We start from the raw sequence: 7,133 nt of genomic DNA, 5'->3' as shown, positions 1-7,133 counted from the left end.
CTTGGACACTCCTGGCTCATTTTTCTTTGCAGTTCCTAACTTCAAATATTCAATATGTAATTTAATCAATTAATTTTGGATTTTTTTATATGCCATTTGTAGTTTCAGCATTGTTCTCAAGCTTTCTTTTTTTTTTTCACCCTAAGGTTGTAGAGAGATTTGAAGGAGGGAGGGGTTGGTTTTCAGTTTGTTCTTAATGAGACATTTAATGTACTTCTTAATGAAACTGTTTAATGCATTAAAATATGACCAAAGGCTCTCTTGCAAGCCTTTACTTGTTCACTGAAGTTAAAGGTTTGTTTGTATGAAGGTTTCATGATCAGTCTTCTGATTGATGCTTGTTTAAGTTTTTGTACAAATTGTATTTCAAGTAGCAATTTAAATATTTCTGTACTCTGTTAGTACATCACCACATGCAGCAAAACCACAAGACCCTGAGGTACTCGAATATCTCTGAATAAAACAAGCCACAGGATCATGTATAAATAGATACAAATGTAGGGGGGGAAAATTTGCAAGGTGCTATAAGACTGTGTACTATATAAATATTTAGGATACTGAATAGACAAGACTGTGAAGGAAAACATAAGCAAAGCCAGTTACTTCAGTCCTTAAGTGAACGATAAGGCATGCAGTTCCCCTTCACTCTTGGACAAAACCCAGCAATACAGGCAGATGGCTTTTTAACAACTGTCTTTGCAGTATGTGTAGCTGCCTCTTCCTCTAACTGGTGGTAGCGGTGTGTTAATCCAGAAGATGGAGGTTTACGTCATGTGCTTTTCTATTGTCCTGGAATGAAACACTTTATGGCATATACACGAAGTTTTATATAAGCTGCATCAGGCTTGGTGTGAAGATTGTATCTTAAACACGTGTGGTAGGGGTTGGTTGTTTTTTTAGATCTTTTGTCTATGTTACTAATATATGTTTGAGCAAATCCTGTTTGCAAACTACTCCAGGGTGATTGTTCCTTGCTAATTACCCTTACTGAAATAACAGGTAGGCTAGGTGATATGGTGATAGAGTACTCTAAGTCAGAATGAGCTGTAGTGATGTTCATGGGACAGAATTGCTGTAGAGAGAGTGAGCCATAAAAGGCCAAAAACCAGAAGAGTGAGTTGCTGCTTGAAGCACTGCAAACAAGGGGGGGGAAATATCTGAAATATGTACTCATAATGAAAGGGAGAAACTCAAGAAATGGTAATTATTAAAGAAGGCCCATGAGTGATAGTAGGTAGCAAGTTAGTTGCTAAGTTACAAGGCAATTTTGGACGGCAGCTACATAGTCAAGGATGGTTTAACAGGTCTGTGCTGAAGTTCCCATGTTCTGAGATTATATGGAGGCATTATGTCAGTGTCAAATCATCGCACACAGAGTACAGCGATTCTGTTGCTGGGAAAGATATCTGTGCTGCCAGAGAAAGGAGCTGCCTTGCTTTCTGCTCCACGTAGGGCTGGGGGAGGGGGGCAGCTCCAGCCTTTGTGCCTCACTCTGTCCCACAGTCAGATGAGTCCTCCAAATTCCAGCTCCTACTGGGATAATTGTACAGGGAAATCCAGCTTTTAAGAGCAGAGAGGTAGTTCCTGCCTGTTTTTCATAGCACTTCCTACCAGGGCTGCAAGCACTTAAAAATTCTGCCCTCTCAGAAGAGATCCCAGCCTGCCTGAGGATAGGAAACAATGGCCCTTGGCATAATCTCTTCTGCAGTGGGGATGAAATAGGACTGTTGAATGATAAAAAGAGACTCTAATCTTTTGCTGGGATCCCAAGGGCTGAAGGGCTTTTCTCCCAGAATGGATTCTAGCCTTTCCCAAGACAAAGAATGGTGAATTCAGTAATGAGTCCCTAGCTAGCCAGCATAATAGATTCACTCTATTTAAACCTTGTCCCAAGAGACCTGTATGCGGGTTGCTTTTTTTTTATTTGTGGTCTTTGCTACCACAGAGCTCAGATTGATGGAACTGCTCATCAAATATGTAACTAGCATTTGTGACAGAGACTGATAAATACGACTAAGCACAGCTAAGTATTACACAGACTGTTCCTTGCACTGATGCAGTGGACTGACATAGGCTGTTGCCAGAATGTTGATTTCATTCTTTTTGGTATGTGATCAATGTTAGTCAACTTGTCAGACTTCAGAAGCCACATTTGATCTGTATGACAACTACGATTCTCTGAGCTCTTTCCCCACTACATCCAATTTAATTTACCATCGATTGCTATGTCCAGTAGTATAGGGGGCTTTTCAAATAATATAGAGGAAAGAATACTTGGAGAAGTAAAAGGAAAATTGCATGAGAAGTATAATTTTACCAGGGGCGGATTGTGACAGGCTAATTTGGCAGCTTTCTTTGGTAATACCTGTATAACAGATTTTGTAGGCAGAAGAAATGCAATAGATCTAATAGATCTTGACTTCAGGTTACACATAATCTTAACTTGAAGATACAGAAATAATGCTGTTATGAAGTAACCTCATGATGGAAAGACAAAAAAAGTTCTGTTCTGTTAGCTGGTGTTCAAGAAAGACCAATTCAAACTCTAAGTGTTCTGGAGATGGGCTACTAGGGTGTTCAGAAACATGATTTATTTAGCCTAACAAATGAATACTGAAGCTAAGATGACTCTGGGCATGCTCTCAAGGGTGCTATGGGAGTAGCAAACACAACAAAAAGGAAAAAGTTATTGAAAGTGAAGAACACAGACTTGTACATTTAGGATGGTAATTAGAAAGATGTTCCTGAACCACCAGAGAATTAAGGATTTGGAATAGTGATCCAGTAGAAGTAGCAAGAAGAAATCTGTTTGGAAGACTAGCATGAACTAACACGGTCACATGCTATGTGGTGCTTATGTTAGCAAGAGACTCCATAGCAAACTTACCTCTGTAGGTTTATATAAACACCAAAGGGAAATGCTTTTTATTTCTTGGCTAGCTGGAAACTTACCAGAGTTGTAACTACAACATTATATACATTGGTTCAACTGTCAGGACTATGTCAGCATTTTTTTAATTTCAGTTTTGTAATTTTAGTAGATCAAAAAAAGCACGTTATGCCCGGGTGTTCGGTGAGTATGAAAAATATGATTTTTTTTAAAGCTTTGGGTTTTTTTTTACTCTTCTAATCTTCTGCCAATGCATCTGAGATAATTTACTGTAAAACTCAAGACAGCACTAATGGGTTACTCCCCTCAATATAGCATGAGTTTGAAAGGTGGAAACAAATAGATTCTGAAGTGCACTAAGCCTTATTTTCATCTTGAAATCATCTTTTAAATTTTTTAAAAGATATTTTTAATATATGTGAACATCTAATTATAGCTAAAGATAATTTGCACTTCAATTATCCTCCCTTCCTGCTAGGTCCTCAGCAGATGAACAATCCCAGGAAGAGTTTTCAGCCTGTGTGCTCTCTATACCTTGACAAATCTTGTGTCCTGCTCCCAGAAGTCCAAAGGTGAAAAGTGGTAAGTGTGTGTATACATGCAGGGAGGACAAGGAAAGACTCATCTGCCCTGTTTTACATTCACTGTGCCCAGCCCGAGTGTTTATGCGCAGAGTTGTGTCTGTACACACAGTCCTGGTATGAACAAAGGAGTTTCTCACACTGCTATGAAAGCCATTTCTTAGAGTGCCAAAATCCTAGGCCCACAAGCAATTTGATTGTTTTACAGTCTTCTCAACCTCCCTCTACAGTCTGTACCTTCCCTTCCCTACGCAGCCCCCTGTTGCAGAAGCCAACTCGTTTTATGACAGCCTTAGCACCTTTGTTCCTCTTCAGTCTAGGCACCTCCCAGGCGTACCTCTCTGCTCCTTGCTGTCCTGGTCCTGCAAGACCTCTTGCGGGAGATCTGAAGCAGTATTTCAACAGCTGGCCTGTGCCCAACTGAGGCTGATAGGAAGTCGCAGCCATTTTGAGGGAAAACAGATAAAATGAAAGCCTGTCCTGGTACTTTAATGGCACAAGTAGCTGCTGCTTCTTTTCCATTCACCAACTCCAACTGTTGGTCATCATTCAGTCCTCAGATATTGGAGTGCTGCACTGTAAGCCTCTGTTTTCTCATGCTTTGTTCTGTAGCCCCGCACTGCTGGGAACACCATGTTTTGCCTTTGGTGAAATGACACACATCTGCTGTTCTCCTGCCCGCCTCAGCCAGCAGAAGAGTTGCCATAACTGAGATGTTAAGGTGTGATGGACAGAGAAAATCAAGTGATTTGGGAGGTGCAAGCTTTCAGCTTGCCTGTCCTCAGTTATTTACTTCTTTGTTTAGGTTTCCTGGGGACAAATAGATAAGGCCCTTTAAAGAAGGTTCTTAATTGGCAGTTTGGTAAAGCGGCAGTGGGAGTGCGTATTGAAGAAACTGGAATAAACAACAAAACCAAAACATAAGGTCATGATTCAAGCAAAAATGCCGGAGGGAGCACTTGGAGCAGACTATGTTTATTGCTCAATGTAGTCTAAAGTCCAGGCAGTGTGCAGATGCAGCCCAACAGAGCTCTCTGAAAGCTGGGAATGGAGAGGTGCAGAGAGAGCAGACCACAGAGGAGGCAGCATGTTTTCCTTTGGAAAGGGGCAATAACGATTGTGCAGGAGACTGTAAATATTTAAGCCATATAAAAGGTCTCAGTGTTAGCAGCAGCAATAGAAGCTTTCACACATTCTTTATTAAAAAAATAAATCAGACATTAACTTTTACTATGAAATAGCATGTCAGTCACCATTCCTTACACAAACTATTGCAGCTGAAAATGACTATGGGAAAACTTCCTAATTAACCCTGGGGTTTTTTTGTTTTTTAAGAAGAGAAAAGTAGCTGAACTTCTGAATCCAGTTTCCTGTGGAAACAAAGGTTACACAATCAGTGTTTGTCCTGTACCTAATAATTTTTGTAACCCTCTGGCAAATCAGATTTTGACGAAAGTTGACAGAGTGATAGTGTTAGGCATAATTATTTAAAAAAAACCAACAAACATTTCATGAAATCTGGCAGCAGGATAAGGGACAGAGAGTTGGGTTATTGCCTTGACTGAAGAAAAGGCAAGAGGATCTCAGCCATTATATGTTGCTTGCCAGCCAGTTGGCCAGTCAGCACACACGTGCCGATAGTAAGTATTTTTATAGCTCCAGACTAGTCCCAGAGTTTGTTGTCTCTTGGTAGTGACAGTGTCATCGGAGGCATGAGGAGAGCTGGGATTATTGTGGTGAAGGAGAAAGAGATGTGGGACAAAGGACATAAATCCGTAGGAAATCAGGCTTCGTTAGTTCTGCTGCTCAGGAACAACATGTTTGTCTAACAATAGCTTTCTGCCCGAGCACATACGTCAGAACCAGATTAGATTTCTATTTGCATAGCTCCTTACCTTTCTCAGGAATTGCCTCCGGCATAAAAGTCCTCAATTTCTCTTCCTTCGTGAAGGCATGGGTCTCTCCTGAAGAGTAACTGTAAAAGTTGCATCTTATTTCTTAATAGATTTATTACTTTGTTTACTTAGTCAGATGAACTGGGTTTAATAACAACATCAAATGTTTGCTGCTTTTTTTTAATCCTCTTGGCTCTTCAGAAACAACATAACAGAGAGAGAGCAAATGAGCTGGATGCAATTCCATGTTGTGCACACACACTGAGAGCAGAACCTGAAGACAGTATTGTTGTGCAATGTAAACAAGGCATAAATTTATCCTACAGAACCCTTGTAGCTGATGATCTGAGAGGGAAAGAATCCATTGGATTTCTGAAGCATAGGATGAGCCTGTAGCACTGACAGGAAGAACAGGATTTTTTTGTTTTCTTGTAAACTGAGCACATTTTATGTGTACTTGTTGAAATAATAAGCATGAAAGAAAAAAAAACCAACCACAAGAAAACTTTTACAGCCACTGTTTAAAAGAATGCTGCAGTATCCAAGGGAGTTTTTAATCTACAGGGAGAGAAGAGAACAGGATCTGTGCTCTTCTTTGTCTTACATAGTCTAAGGTCTGTATTATGCTCATTATAATGATATCAGTGCTTCTAAATTAAAGTAGCAATGCCCAGATTCCACAGGGGATGTGTGTTAGAAATGCATGTGCTAGTAATTAAAACAGAGTTTTCACATATTGCTTCAGATTCAGACAAGAACCTTTTTGTGCAGTTGTGTAATTAAAAAAAAAAAATAAAAAAAAAGAAGCTAGAGCCAAACTGGGGGGGGCAGCATTAGTACGTGACACAGCCACTGACACGACATGAGACCTTGTGCACTATTGTTGCTGCTAGCCACACCGAAGTGTTTTCAAATACTAGGTAGCATTTCAGAAGCTCAGCTTTTATGGACGTCCATCCAAACCCCAGCTGAATGTTCCCACTGCTAACCACTTTGAAAATTCACTCCAAAGAATACTTAGTCACTTAGAAAATGAGATACAATTACAATGAAACAGATATTACTTTATTAGATCCTACCACTGGGCTACTCAGCATCCTGCCATTGGTATTGTGCCTTTTCATGGGCCAGTATTTGACGCTTCAGGCGAAAAAAGAAAGCACAAAGAGCCAACTAAGCTGCGCTGAACTTCATGGGGGTAGGGGATATTCCTTCCTGATCCCCCCACGGACAATGGGTTTGTGAAAAGAAATACAGAGCAATTACCCTAATCACAGTCTCAGCAAATGCGATTAATGATCAAACAGTTTTCCAACGTTTTGGTAAAGCCTGTCTTAGTGTTATTTGCCTTGAATTCCTCCCACAGCAATAAGCTGTGTAAGTTGACAAAATGCAAATGCAAAAAGCACTACCTTTTGTGTCCCAGGGGTGCTATAACTTGATTATATCCAAGCTACTCTTGAGCAGCTGACCTAATTTCTTCTGTTGTTATAATTTTAGAAGGAAGTTTTTACAGGCTCTCTGTACATGATATGGATTAGTACTCCAAGGTGTCTTGGACAAAAAAGGAGATGAAAAATAGTCTTGTTCCTGGTACATTGTTGGTTTAATTTAGTAGGGTGTGTCTGGTGGACGAACACAGGAGCCTAATTTTAAGACTTTCTGACTTTGTTCATGTTGCATTTATGTGTTCTGAGGCTAAAATAAAGCTAACGAATTAGCTCCAGTCATCAGCTTAATTGCTAAGAAATTTTACACTGGGTCAAA

The 7,133-nt window shown here is 40.1% G+C and overlaps 1 protein-coding gene across 1 annotated transcript in view; it reads left to right on the top strand.

Moving 5' to 3' along the window:
- MCUR1 (mitochondrial calcium uniporter regulator 1) overlaps window positions 1-618 on the top strand; it is a 22,032-nt gene extending 21,414 nt beyond the window's left edge. Inside the window, exon 9 of the transcript XR_003397806.1 lies at window positions 609-618. The gene's annotated coding sequence lies outside the window, so the exon portion shown is untranslated. The remainder of the gene's footprint in view (window positions 1-608) is intronic.
- The last annotated feature ends 6,515 nt before the right edge of the window (window positions 619-7,133 follow it).

Source organism: Athene cunicularia, assembly GCF_003259725.1.
Source record: "Athene cunicularia isolate RWA chromosome 2 unlocalized genomic scaffold, athCun1 chr2_part1, whole genome shotgun sequence".
Taxonomy (NCBI): Eukaryota; Metazoa; Chordata; class Aves; order Strigiformes; family Strigidae; genus Athene; species Athene cunicularia.
Note: the sequence above shows the minus strand (reverse complement) of the source record. Positions and strands in the feature narration are given on the sequence as shown.